Raw genomic sequence first — 14,992 nt, forward strand, 5'->3', positions numbered from 1 at the left:
CCTGAAGGGATTAGAGAAACAGACACTTCACACAACCTGGTGCTCATGTTAAGGGGAGACCTCTCACCCCGGGGGATTGAGGAGATTAAGGAATCGTTTAAACCCTGCTCAGGCCACTAATCCGCCCACTTTCACTCGCTGTAATATCAACACTTCCTGATCCACCCCCTAAACCCAGCAAACATAATAAAACAGACTTTAAACTTTACTTAGGATTTTCGCTGTGGTCCTGGGCTAACAATCGTCATGTCCGTATGTTGGCGCTTACGCCAGGTGACATATAGAGAAAGATCTATTGGCTGGCGGGATATTGCAATTCCCAGCATGTTCTCATCCCAAACTATCTGAAAGGTGCAGTGTTTCCTTCCCAAATATCATCTCATACAGAGTATTACATGTGTCCTGAGAGTGAGGGGACACCGGGACGGGACTGTCTGTATTACATGTGTCCTGAGAGTGAGGGGACACCGGGACTGTCTGTATCACGTGTCCTGAGAGTGAGGGGACACCGGGACTGTCTGTATTACATGTGTCCTGAGAGTGAGGGGACACCGGGACTGTCTGTATTACTCGTGTCCTGAGAGTGAGGGGACAGCGGGACTGTCTGTATTACACGTGTCCTGAGAGTGAGGAGACGCTGGGACTGTCTGTATTACACGTGTCCTGAGAGTGAGGGGACACCGGGACTGTCTGTATTACACGTGTTCTGAGAGTGAGGGGGAGCTGGGACTGTCTGCATTACACGTATCCTGAGAGTGAGGGGACGCCAGGACTGTCTGTACTACACGTGTCCTGAGAGTGAGGGGACGCCAGGACTGTCTGTACTACACGTGTCCTGAGATTGAGGGGACACCGGGACTGTCTGTATTACATGTGTCCTGAGAGTGAGGGGACACCGGGACTGTCTGTATTACATGTGTCCTGAGAGTAAGGGGAGACCGGGACTGTCTGTATTACACGTGTCCTGAGAGTGAGGGGACACCGGGACTGTCTGTACTACACGTGTCCTGAGAGTGAGGGGACGCCAGGACTGTCTGTATTACACATGTCCTGAGAGTGAGGGGATACCGGGACTATCTGTATTACACGTGTCCTGAGAGTGAGGGGACACCGGGACTGTCTGTATTACATGTGTCCTGAGAGTGAGGGGACACCGGGACTGTCTGTACTACACGTGTCCTGAGAGTGAGGGGACACCGGGACTGTCTGTATTACACGTGTCCTGAGAGTGAGGGGACACCGGGACTGTCTGTATTACTGTACATGTGCCCTGAGAGTGAGGGGACGCCAGGACTGTCTGTATTACACGTGTCCTGAGAGTGAGGGGACGCCAGGACTGTCTGTACTACACGTGTCCTGAGAGTGAGGGGACACCGGGTCTGTCTGTATTACACGTGTCCTGAGAGTGAGGGGACACCGGGACTGTGTGTATTACACGTGTCCTGAGAGTGAGGGGACACCGGGACTGTCTGTATTACATGTGTCCTGAGAGTGAGGGGACACCGGGACTGTCTGTATTACACGTGTCCTGAGAGTGAGGGGACATCGGGACTGTCTGTATTACATGTGTCCTGAGAGTGAGGGGACACTGGGACTGTCTGTATTATTGCCGGGTTGGTTGACTCGGGTTACTCGTTTTGATGCTTTCAAACTGCACTGTGACCCAGGTCCCAGGTTATAAATGTGACATGAAAGGGGTATTAGGAAGACGTTCTCTTCATCTAGTATTTTCTCTGCTAAATTAGATATTGTTTTCAGCTATTCTACACACCTACATAGCATGGAACGGAAGCTCATTTACCACCATGACCCTAGATGTGTGGAGTTTGTATGGTCTCCCTGTACTTGATCACAAATTTACCCTAGCCTGCACATGTGCAGGGGGAATATTTATGGGGGTTAGTCGCAAATATTAAGAACCCCCCGCAGCATAAATCTCCAATCGCTACTGCAATCCCTTCTGCCTCACCGCCAGCAGTATCCCCGATAGGTTTTTATGAGGGATGCGATGCTGCCTGATGTATTAATATTGAGCAGCACCGCAGTGGGTCCCAGGGCTACCGCCATTCTGAGATGATGATAGCCCATTGTCACCTAAGGGCTACAACAGTGCGGTCGGCCGGGAGTCAGCGCTAACCGCACATGCTCAGAACCCCTGTTCCCTGCATCTGCAGTAACATACTGTACATTGGGAGAAAGGATCGTATATTGGCCCCATCCTGTTCTCCAGCTGTGACGGTATAAGGTCCAAGATCTCCAGAATACTGGATATATAATTAATATAAATAATTACCTTTAATATATAATAATTATTATTTATTAAAGGTAATAATTAAATATGAAAACAGGAGAATTAGCATTCAGTTCAGAGACGATGATGTAGCAGAGCCCCTATTACAATACAGACATGGGAAGTTACACATTTTATTTAGTAATAAGACAGAACCCGACAGGAACGCAGACGGGAGTGTGATTGATAAATGTGGATTTGCGCACACACAGACTTACAGCCCCGTTACTGGCTGCAGAATCGTCCGTCTGTAGTTTAGGGAATACATTTTAAACAGATTGAAAGTTGTAGACATGAAAACAATTCCATTACGCTCCCAACTGCCAGAATGTGTTTCCGTCTCTCAGGTGTGCGGAGCAAATGGGTTCATTAATGCAGCGTTCTATACCATGAATACTGTGTGTTCTATACGGCGTTGTCAGGGAGGGTCTGATACGTCAGCGCCGGCCTCCGACAGCCTGATTCTGCCGCAGAGATGTGGAAGGGTCAGAGTTACACACACTTGCACAGACTGGACGTGAGAGGTGTATGGATTTGCAATTGACAATGATCAGTAAGACACATTTTTAAAATCAATCTGATATAATACATTTATCCGAGCATATGTTTTTTTTTCTGTTTTCCTGCATTTGGGAGTACATTTTTGATTGTCATTTGCTCCGATATATTTCCATGATTTTGTTCCTACCAGATAGATTGGACAGATAAATCTGTAGGTGTGTACGCACCTGTAGTCTTGTCTGGGTCTCAGCGTTTGTGGTTGCTGCTGTGAAGTTCTTCTCCAGCCTTCACCTGTCTGTCTGAATTTACAGGGACTGACACGCCCACTGTGAGCGCCGTACCGACCAGTCACATCAGCCCTATGGCAGGTGCACTTTCTCCGTCCAGGTATGATCTCCTATGTGAGTGGTCGTTCCCCTGTGTACACAAACAATTCACTGACGCTCCCAGAACACGCTGAATACAGTAATAATTGTATTTATATAGCGCATCTCTCCAAGGGTATGGGCCATTGGGTCAACCCTGAAGGTGACAGGCCTTAGGTCGACGTTTGAAATAGGTTGACATGGCATTGAAACGTGAAATAGGTCGACATGGCTAAGGTCGACAGGGTTGGAAGGTCGACACAAACATTAGGTGAAAAGTAAAATGGTCGACATAAGTTTTTTAACGTTTTTTGTATTACGACATAGTCGACATGCACACTTTCAAAATGTGCTACGTCCATGTCGGCTAAAAAAAACCTCATGTCAGCCTTCCCACTGTCGACCAAATGCTTGTATCGATCTTCCAACCCTGCCGACCTTGGCAAGGTCGACCAACTTCAGTTGTCGACCTTCAGTGGTCTAACTTGTGTTGACTTTTCTCTGTGTGGACCATTTCCATGTTGACATTCTGGGGTCGATCTGATGATTCCTTTAGACCTTCTTTACCGCACAGGATTACGGTGGGCAGAACAGGCAAGGTCTGCATCGACGACACATAACGGAGGAGATAAAATTACCGCTTGAGTCCATCAGAACGACGCAATGTTCATTCCACATAAAAGGGCACCAGACCAGGCAGCCATGTTGGACACACTGCCTTGGTCACATGATGAAATAGCCTGTGTTCGGTCAATGGCAGAAGATGATTGGACGCTTTGGCCAACTTGTCCAAGGACTGAAACATCCCCTAGAAGTGAAGAAAGGGATTGCGGTCAGGACTGATGGCGGGGAGGAATGACGATCTGAGCGCTCTGTATTTGTCATGTGATCCAGAATTCATTTTACCACGTTTCTCACTGGAGACTTGGCTTATTTCTCAGCATCTTCCTGTCGCCACGCCATTTGCTCGAAGACATGAATTAGCAACACCCAAACCTCCTGCCCATGGAAATGAGTCTGGATAATGTAATTGAGCAACGAATAAAAGCACGGTCCCATGTGACAAAGGGTGATTAAATTATAATCACATTGGATTAATTAATCTATAATATTTGCACTTTATATGAAAGAATGAAATGAGCCCTCAACATAAAGGTTAGACACTCCTGAGGTCTGTATCTTAATAAAGGAGCGAAGGAAAACACTTCATCAGCAACGTCGGCGCCTTCCCGTCTTCCGCGCCATGATACTGGGAGATTATCAGCAACAACAAATCCCCCCCCCACCCCCGATAACACAGAACAATGAACAGTAACGCGCAGACTTGTGTCTCCCGTAGATAAGTAATCAGATTAATTCACTGGGAAACGGCGGGTACTGGGGTGGCGGGCAGAATACCATGCAATGAATACTATCTATGCCCGACATATCCCGCGCCCTCCCAGCAGCAGCGGTGTTATACACAGGGAGCAGGGGGTGTATTATACACAGGGAGCAGGGGGTGTATTATACATAGGGAGCAGGGGGTGTGTTATACACAGGGAGCAGGGCATACTTGCCTACCCTCCCGGAATGGCCGGGAGGGTCCCGCAAATCGGGTCCCCCGGGAAGGGGGGCAAGTCTCCCGCATTTCCCTACAGCCCCGGCTCCCCCTCTCCCCGCGGTCTAAAAACTATGACTTTCGCGGGTCCGCGGGGAGGGGGCGGGGCTAAATGACGCAATTCGCGGCATTTTGCGTCATTTTTAGCCCCTCCCCCCACCCACGGACCCGCAAATTGAGGCTTCAGCCCGTCATGGCATCACCCGTGCCCCGCCCCCAAAACGAAGCCTCTACCCGCCCCCTTTCACTCCTCTCCGGGCTTCTCCCGGAAAGGAGTATGCCAAAGTCGGCAAGTATGGATCAGGGGTGTATTATACACAGGGAGCAGGGGTGTATTATACACAGGGAGAAGGGGGTGTATTATACACAGAGAGCAGGGGAAACGGCAGGTACTAAGGTGGTGGGCTGAATACCAAGTACCGCGCCCTGTGCCGGACATATCCCGCGCCCTCCCAGCAGCTGCGGTGTTACACAGGGAGCAGGGGGTGTATTATACACAGGGAGCAGGGGGTGTATTATACACAGGGAGCAGGGGTGTATTATACACAGGGAGAAGGGGGTGTATTATACACAGAGAGCAGGAGGTGTATACACAGGGAGAAGGGGGTGTATTATACACAGAGAGCAGGGGAAACGGCAGGTACTAAGGTGGTGGGCTGAATACCAAGTACCGCGCTCTGTGCCGGACATATCCCGCGCCCTACCAGCAGCTGCGGTGTTACACAGGGCGCAGGGGTGTATTATACACAGGAAGCAGGGGTGTAATATACACACAGGGCCGGCGCCACCACTAGGCAGCCTTAGGCATTTGCCTAGGGCGTCGGCCACTGGAGGGCGGTAGTGAGCAGCGGCAAAGCTCCGGCTGAGAAGAGCAGCAGGAATGTGCTGGGAGCAGGTAAGCCCCCCCGTGCTGGTCATTGTCTACGTCGGGGGTAGCGCCCGTATAGACCCTCCTGGAGCCCACCCAGTGGTACGGCCTTTGCCACATCTCACGCCGCCAACTCGACCCGCCCGCCCGTAGCGAAGTGGCGGTGGCGGCCGCACCCCCCGGAGCGAAGCAGCGGCGGCCGCACCCCCCCCATGGAGCGGGTTAGCGCGCCGGAGCCTGGGGCGCTCCGGCGCCATGCACCGGCACTGTATACACAGGGAGCAGGGGTGTATTATACACAGGGAGCAGGGGGTGTATTATACACAGGGAGATGGGGTGTATTATACACAGGGAGCAGGGGGTGTATTATACACAGGGAGATGGGGTGTATTATACACAGGGAGCAGGGGGTGTATTATACAAAGGGAGCAGGGGTGTATTATACACAGGGAGCAGGGGGTGTATTATACACAGGGAGATGGGGTGTATTATACACGGGGAGCAGGGGTGTGTTATACACAGGGAGCAGGGGGGTGTTATACACAGGGAGCAGGGGGTGTGTTATACACAGGGAGCAGGGGTGTATTATACACAGGGAGCAGGGGTGAATTATACACAGGGAGCAGGGGTGTGTTATACGCAGGGAGCAGGAGGTATATTATACGCAGGGAGCAGGGGTGTATTATACACAGGGAGCTGGGGTGTGTTATACGCAGGGACCAGGAGGTGTATTATACGCAGGGAGCAGGGGGTGTATTATACACAGGGAGCAGGGGGTGTATTATACACAGGGAGCAGGGGGTGTATTATACACAGGGACCAGGAGGTATATTATACGCAGGGAGCAGGGGGTGTATTATACACAGGGAGCAGGGGTATATTATAAACAGGGAGCAGGGGGTGTATTCTACCCAGGGAGCAGGGGTGTATTCTACCCAGGGAGCAGGGGGTGTATTATACACAGGGAACAGGGTGTGTGTTATACATAGGGAGCAGGGGTGTATTATACACAGGGAGCAGGGGTGTATTATACACAGGGAGAAGGGGGTGTGTTATATACAGAGAGCAGGGGAAACGGCAGGTACTAAGGTGGTGGGCTGAATACCAAGTACCGCGCTCTGTGCCAGACATATCCCGCGCCCTCCCAGCAGCTGCGGTGTTACACAAGGAGCGGGAGGTGTATTATACACAGGGAGCAGGGGGTGTATTATACACAGGGAGCAGGGGTGTATTATACACAGGGAGCAGGGGTGTATTATACACAGGGAGCAGGGGTGTATTATACACAGGGAGCAGGAGGTGTATTATACACAGGGAGCAGTGGGTGTATTATACACAGGGAGCAGGGGGTGTGTTATACACAGGGAGCAGGAGGTGTGTTATACCCAGGGATCAGGGGGTGTATTACACACAGGGAGCAGGGGTGTATTATACACAGGGAGCAGGGATGTATTATACACAGGGAGCAGGGGGTGTATTATATGCAGGGAGTGCATTATATACAAGGAGCAGGGGGTGTATTATACACAGGGAGCAGGGATGTATTATACACAGGGAGCAGGGGGTGTATTATACACAGGGAGCAGAAGGTGTATTATACACAGGGATCAGTGGGTGTATTATACACAGGGAGCAGGGGGTGTTTTATACACGGGGAGCAGGAGGTGTAATATACACAGGGAGCCGGGGTGTATAATACACAGGGAGCAAGGGGTGTATTATACACCGGGAGCAGGGGGTGTATTATACACAGGGAGCATGGGGTGTATTATACACAGGGAGCAGGGGGTGTATTATACACAGGGAGCCGGGGGTGTATTATATACAAGGAGCAGGGGTGTATTACACACAGGGAGCAGGGGGGGTGTATTATACACATTGAGCAGAAGGTGTATTATACACAGGGAGCAGGGGTGTATTATACACAGGGAGCAGGGGTGTATTATACACAGGGAGCAGGGGGTGTATTAAACACAGGGAGCAGGAGGTGTATTATACACATTGAGCAGAAGGTGTATTATACACAGGGAGCATGGGTGTATTATACACAGGGAGCAGGGGGGGTGTTATACACAGGGAGCAGGAGGTGTATTATACACAGTGAGCAGGGGGTGTATTATACACAGGGAGCAGGGGGTGTATTATATACATGGAGCAGGGGGTGTATTATACACAGGGAGCCGGGGGTGTATTATATACAAGGAGCAGGGGGTGTATTATACACAGGGAGCAGGGGTGTATTATACACAGGGAGCAGGGATGTATTATACACAGGGAGCAGGGGTGTATTATACACAGGGAGCAGGGGTGTATTATACACAGGGAGCAGGGGTGTATTATATGCAGGGGGTGTATTATACACAGGGAGCAGGGGGTGTATTATACACAGGGAGCAGGGGGTGTATTATACACAGGGAGCAGGGGGTGTATTATACACAGGGAGCAGGGGGGTGTTATACACAGGGAGCAGGGGGTGTGTTATACACAGGGAGCAGGGGTGTGTTATACACTGGGAGCAGGGGGGTGTTATACACAGGGAGCAGGGGTGTGTTATACGCAGGGAGCAGGAGGTATATTATACGCAGGGAGCAGGGGTGTATTATACACAGGGAGCTGGGGTGTGTTATACGCAGGGACCAGGAGGTGTATTATACGCAGGGAGCAGGGGGTGTATTATACACAGGGAGCAGGGGGTGTATTATACACAGGGAGCAGGGGGTGTATTATACACAGGGACCAGGAGGTATATTATACGCAGGGAGCAGGGGGTGTATTATACACAGGGAGCAGGGGTATATTATAAACAGGGAGCAGGGGGTGTATTCTACCCAGGGAGCAGGGGTGTATTATACACAGGGAACAGGGTGTGTGTTATACATAGGGAGCAGGGGTGTATTATACACAGGGAGCAGGGGTGTATTATACACAGGGAGAAGGGGGTGTGTTATATACAGAGAGCAGGGGAAACGGCAGGTACTAAGGTGGTGGGCTGAATACCAAGTACCGCGCTCTGTGCCAGACATATCCCGCGCCCTCCCAGCAGCTGCGGTGTTACACAAGGAGCGGGAGGTGTATTATACACAGGGAGCAGGGGGTGTATTATACACAGGGAGCAGGGGTGTATTATACACAGGGAGCAGGGGTGTATTATACACAGGGAGCAGGGGTGTATTATACACAGGGAGCAGGAGGTGTATTATACACAGGGAGCAGTGGGTGTATTATACACAGGGAGCAGGGGGTGTGTTATACACAGGGAGCAGGAGGTGTGTTATACCCAGGGATCAGGGGGTGTATTACACACAGGGAGCAGGGGTGTATTATACACAGGGAGCAGGGATGTATTATACACAGGGAGCAGGGGGTGTATTATATGCAGGGAGTGCATTATATACAAGGAGCAGGGGGTGTATTATACACAGGGAGCAGGGATGTATTATACACAGGGAGCAGGGGGTGTATTATACACAGGGAGCAGAAGGTGTATTATACACAGGGATCAGTGGGTGTATTATACACAGGGAGCAGGGGGTGTTTTATACACGGGGAGCAGGAGGTGTAATATACACAGGGAGCCGGGGTGTATAATACACAGGGAGCAGGGGGTGTATTATACACCGGGAGCAGGGGGTGTATTATACACAGGGAGCATGGGGTGTATTATACACAGGGAGCGGGAGGTGTATTATACACAGGGAGCAGGGGGTGTATTATACACAGGGAGCCGGGGGTGTATTATACACAGGGAGCAGGGATGTATTATACACAGGGAGCAGGGGGTGTATTATACACAGGGAGCCGGGGGTGTATTATATACAAGGAGCAGGGGGTGTATTATACACAGGGAGCAGGGATGTATTATACACAGGGAGCAGGGGTGTATTATACACAGGGAGCAGGGATGTATTATACACAGGGAGCAGGGGGTGTATTATACACAGGGAGCAGGGGGTGTATTATACACAGGGAGCAGGGGGGTGTTATACACAGGGAGCAGGGGGTGTGTTATACACAGGGAGCAGGGGTGTGTTATACACTGGGAGCAGGGGGGTGTTATACACAGGGAGCAGGGGTGTATTATACACAGGGAGCAGGGGTGAATTATACACAGGGAGCAGGGGTGTGTTATACGCAGGGAGCAGGAGGTATATTATACGCAGGGAGCAGGGGTGTATTATACACAGGGAGCTGGGGTGTGTTATACGCAGGGACCAGGAGGTGTATTATACGCAGGGAGCAGGGGGTGTATTATACACAGGGAGCAGGGGGTGTATTATACACAGGGAGCAGGGGGTGTATTATACACAGGGAGCAGGAGGTATATTATACGCAGGGAGCAGGGGGTGTATTATACACAGGGAGCAGGGATGTATTATACACAGGGAGCAGGGGGTGTATTATACACAGGGAGCAGGGGTGTGTTATACGCAGGGAGCAGGAGGTGTATTAAACACAGGGAGCAGGGGTGTATTATACACAGGGAGCAGGGGGTGTGTTATACACAGGGAGCATGGGGTGTATTATACACAGGGAGCAGGGGTGTATTATACACAGGGAGCAGGAGGTGTATTAAACACAGGGAGCAGGGGTGTATTATACACAGGGAGCAGGGGGTGTGTTATACACAGGGAGCAGGGGGTGTATTATATACAAGGAGCAGGGGGTGTATTATACACAGGGAGCAGGAGGTGTATTATACACAGGGAGCAGGGATGTATTATACACAGGGAGCAGGGATGTATTATACACAGGGAGCATGGGGTGTATTATATACAGGGAGCAGGGGGTGTATTATACACAGGGAGCCGGGGGTGTATTATATACAAGGAGCAGGGGGTGTATTATACACAGGGAGCAGGGATGTATTATACACAGGGAGCAGGAGGTGTATTATACACATTGAGCAGAAGGTGTATTATACACAGGAAGCAGGGGTGTATTATACACAGGGAGCAGGGGTGTATTATACACAGGGAGCAGGGGTGTATTATACACAGGGAGCAGGGGGTGTAATAAACACAGGGAGCAGGAGGTGTATTATACACATTGAGCAGAAGGTGTATTATACACAGGGAGCAGAAGGTGTATTATACACAGGGAGCAGAAGGTGTATTATACACAGGGAGCAGGTGGTGTATTATACACAGGGAGCAGGGGGTGTATTATATCAATAAAATTACCCTGAAACTTCGGATTTTTGATGCACCTCATATTTTGATAAAAAAACTTTTTACCATTATATACCATTGTTTATTGGAAGGCACCGGAGCAATTGCATCATCCCAGAAGCTGAGTGAAATGGAAGTCACTGGGTGCCTGCACTAGTAAGAGTCAAACATTTCCCAATGTGTGTGCAGCACTCCAAAAATACTCAGTGTAAATGAGCAGAATCATATGTTTAATAAGCAACGTTTCATTACCTCTGGGTATTGTCATCAGGATAGAACCCTGTGTTTTACATATATCAGGCTATATATATATATATATATATAACACAGGGCAGAGCATCAGAGGCGTAGGGAGGGCGGAGCCAGTGGAGCTCACGCTCCAGGCGCAGATTGGCTGAATGGCGCCGCCGGCCCGCCCCCCCTCCGCAAATGATCAGATTCAGTCGTCCGTGGCGTGCACTAGATCATAATCATAGTATCATACTAATAGTACTAGCGGGCAGCGTGCGCCGGTGGCGCCGCTGCCCTCCCCAGCGCCTGCCTCCCGCCCTGCTCAGTGCTCACCCGGTCCAAACGTCACGGACGGTGAGGACGGGCGGCTGACTTACTGGTCTCAGTTGCTGCTGCTGCTCGGGTCGGCTTCCGGGCAGCGCAGCGCAGCAGAACTCTACTCCAAACTCTTTCCAGTCACCTGCCCATGCTACCCTCCTCCCTGGCTACAGCAGCGCACATCAGCCATCCCAAGCGCTGGCTGTAGCCTGGAGGAGGAGAAGGTTTCTGCTGCCGCCCATGACGCCCTGGCCCTGCTGTAATCATTATTCAAGGTGAATGTGAATTTTTTTTTTTTTTATACAGCTAATTAATGTTGTTATAAACATGGTGTTATAAATTTGGGGTTTGGGGGATTGGTGGGGCTCAGGGGGGAAGGGGGGGGCGGCAGCAGATTCTGTTACAGGGTCTTACTGTATATAGCGCAGCAGATTCCGTTAGTGTCTTATAGCGCAGAAGATTCCGTTACAGTGTCTTATATAGCGCAGCAGATTCCGTTACAGCGTCTTATATAGCGCAGCAGATTCTGTTACAGTGTCTTATACAGCGCAGCAGATTCCGTTACAGCGTCTTATATAGCGCAGCAGATTCCGTTACAGTGTCTTATATAGCGCAGCAGATTCCGTTACAGCATCTTATATAGCGCAGCAGATTCCGTTACAGCATCTTATATAGCGCAGCAGATTCCGTTACAGCATCTTATATAGCGCAGCAGATTCCGTTACAGCGTCTTGTATAACGCAGCAGATTCCGTTACAGCATCTTATATAGCGCAGCAGATTCCGTTAGTGTCTTATATAGCGCAGCAGATTCCGTTACAGCGTCTTATATAGCGCAGCAGATTCCGTTACAGCATCTTATATAGCGCAGCAGATTCCGTTACAGCGTCTTATATAGTGCAGCAGATTCCGTTACAGCATCTTATATAGCGCAGCAGATTCCGTTACAGCGTCTTATATAGCGCAGCAGATTCCGTTACAGCGTCTTGTATAGCGCAGCAGATTCCGTTACAGCATCTTATACAGCGCAGCAGATTCCGTTAGTGTCTTATATAGCGCAGCAGATTCCGTTACAGTGGGCCTTATTTTGGTTCATTCTTTCTGACAAAATCCTTCTTAGATGGACAAAACCATGTGCACTGCAGGGGGGCAGATGTAACATGTGCAGAGAGAATTAGATTTGGGTGAGTAATTTTGTTTCTGTGCAGGGAAAATACTGACTGCTTTATTTTTACACTGCAATATAGATCTCACTTTGAAGTAAAACCCCACCCAAATCTAATTCTCTCTGCACATGTTACATCTGCCTCACCTGCAGTGCACATGGTTTTGCCCATCTAAGAAGGATTTTGTCAGAAAGAATTAACCAAAATAAGGCCCAGTGTCTTATATAGCGCAGCAGATTCCGTCACAGCGTCTTATATAGCGCAGCAGATTCCGTCACAGCGTCTTATATAGCGCAGCAGATTCCGTTACAGGGTCTTATATAGCGCAGCAGATTCCGTTACAGTGTCTTATATAGCGCAGCAGATTCCGTTACAGTGTCTTATATAGTGCTGCAGATTCCGTTACAGCGTCTTATATAGTGCAGCAGATTCCGTTACAGCGTCTTATATAGCGCAGCAGTTTCCGTTACAGTGTCTTATACAGCGCAGCAGATTCCGTTACAGTGTCTTATATAGCGCTGCAGATTCCGTTACAGCGTCTTATATAGCGCAGCAGATTCCGTTACAGCGTCTTATATAGCGCAGCAGTTTCAGTTACAGTGTCTTATACAGCGCAGCAGATTCCGTTACAGTGTCTTATATAGCGCAGCATATTCCGTTACAGCACCTTATATAGCGCAGCAGATTCCGTTACAGCCTGTTATATAGCGCAGCAGATTCTGTTACAGTGTCTTATATAGCGCCAGCAGATTCCGTTACAGCGTCTTATATAGCGCAGCAGATTCCGTTACAGTGTCTTATATAGCGCAGCAGATTCCGTTACAGCACCTTATATAGCGCAGCAGATTCCATTACATTGTCTTATATAGCGCAGCAGATTCCGTGTGGGGGGGGGGGGGGCGCAAAATATGCCCTTGCTCCAGGCACCATGGCACCTAGCTACACCGCTGCAGAGCATAAATCCATCATTATTCCCCACTCACCCCATATACCAGGGCATATATATATATGCAGCTGCTTACGTCGGGGAACATCGGTGCTGGGGATAAGGATTCTAGGTCAACACTATGACGGTCGACATACATTAGGTCAACTAAACGTCAACAGGGCTTAGGTCGACACATGAAATAGGTTGACATGGCTAATGTCGACAGGTTTTGTAGGGTCGACACAAGCATTAGGTTGACAATGGAAAGGTCAGCAGTGAGCCATGATACGCTGTCCATGTCGACTTACGTCGGAATTCAAACGTCATGTCAACCTTTTTGACTGTCAGCCTTCCCATTGTCGACCTAATGCTTGTGTCAACCTTTCGACCCTGTCGACTTGGCAGCCTATTTCATGTGTCAACACGTCGACCTTTATAATGTATGTCGACATTCATAGTGTTGACCCTATGACCGAGACCCTCAGAGGAAGGCTCAAATTAAGATCTGACGAGCACGGCCACCCAAAAAATAGATTCAGTGTCCTGTCCCCAGATGGAACTGTCGTTACTCACCATGTACTTGTCCTAAATTGTCTTGTACTGTAATCTACTATTTGTATTTTGCTCATTTATGGATTGTTAGGCGCTGCGGAACCCTTGTGGCGCCATATAAATAATAGAGAAAAATAATAATTAGCACAATATAATGCTGACGTGCACCGTGCCACAATTAAGATAACGTAAGGGGTCAGGGGCATGTCCCCCATCCCCGATTAGAGCACCAGTTCCTAACATGAAGTTACTGTGCAGACGTCAATTACTTTTCCTTGTCAGTATGACGCTGAAATTATGAGCTATGCTGTCACAGCTGAGTGGGGATGTTGCCAATAGCAACAGTCAGGTTCTCTATACCATATCTCTATTGCATTATAGACAAATATAGAGAGAATCTGATTGGCTGCTAGGAGTAACATCACTTCTTTTATTTTTAGAAGGCACAGCAAATTTCCCCCTAAATATCTAATAACAACTTTCTATGGTCAGACATGCGCAGTGAGAACCAATCATTATTAGATCATATAAATCAGAGACAAGGAATAGTCATTTCTTCCAAAATCAATGATATTCCATTTCCAAAATTGATGCAGAAACTTCATGCAATCTCAAATTTTTTGCTCAGTAAAAGAGTTCACCTTTTACAGAATGTCGACGATTGAACACCAATTACAAATGGGTCAGAACATAACAGGAAGTCACTCGTTATTGAAAACTAAAGGTCATGCTGAGGGCTATTCAAATAATGTGGCTTAGAACAATAAAATAAAGAGAGATTCCTGGCATACAATTTCAATAAAGTGTTTTTTGAATTTTTTTATTGAGAATTTCTAAAAAAAAATGTTTTTCTTAAAATTTATATGTCGCTATAAGTATAAATGAGAATACATGTGAAATATATTAACATAAAGAAGTATTCTTTTTAATATTACAATTATCCAATTTTTACCGTGCAATTTTATATTACTTAAAAATCAAATTAAATAAAAATTTCTATAGCTCT

The sequence above is a fragment of the Crinia signifera genome, chromosome 7 (genome assembly GCF_055691185.1).
Source record: "Crinia signifera chromosome 7, ASM5569118v1, whole genome shotgun sequence".
NCBI classification, from domain to species: domain Eukaryota; kingdom Metazoa; phylum Chordata; class Amphibia; order Anura; family Myobatrachidae; genus Crinia; species Crinia signifera.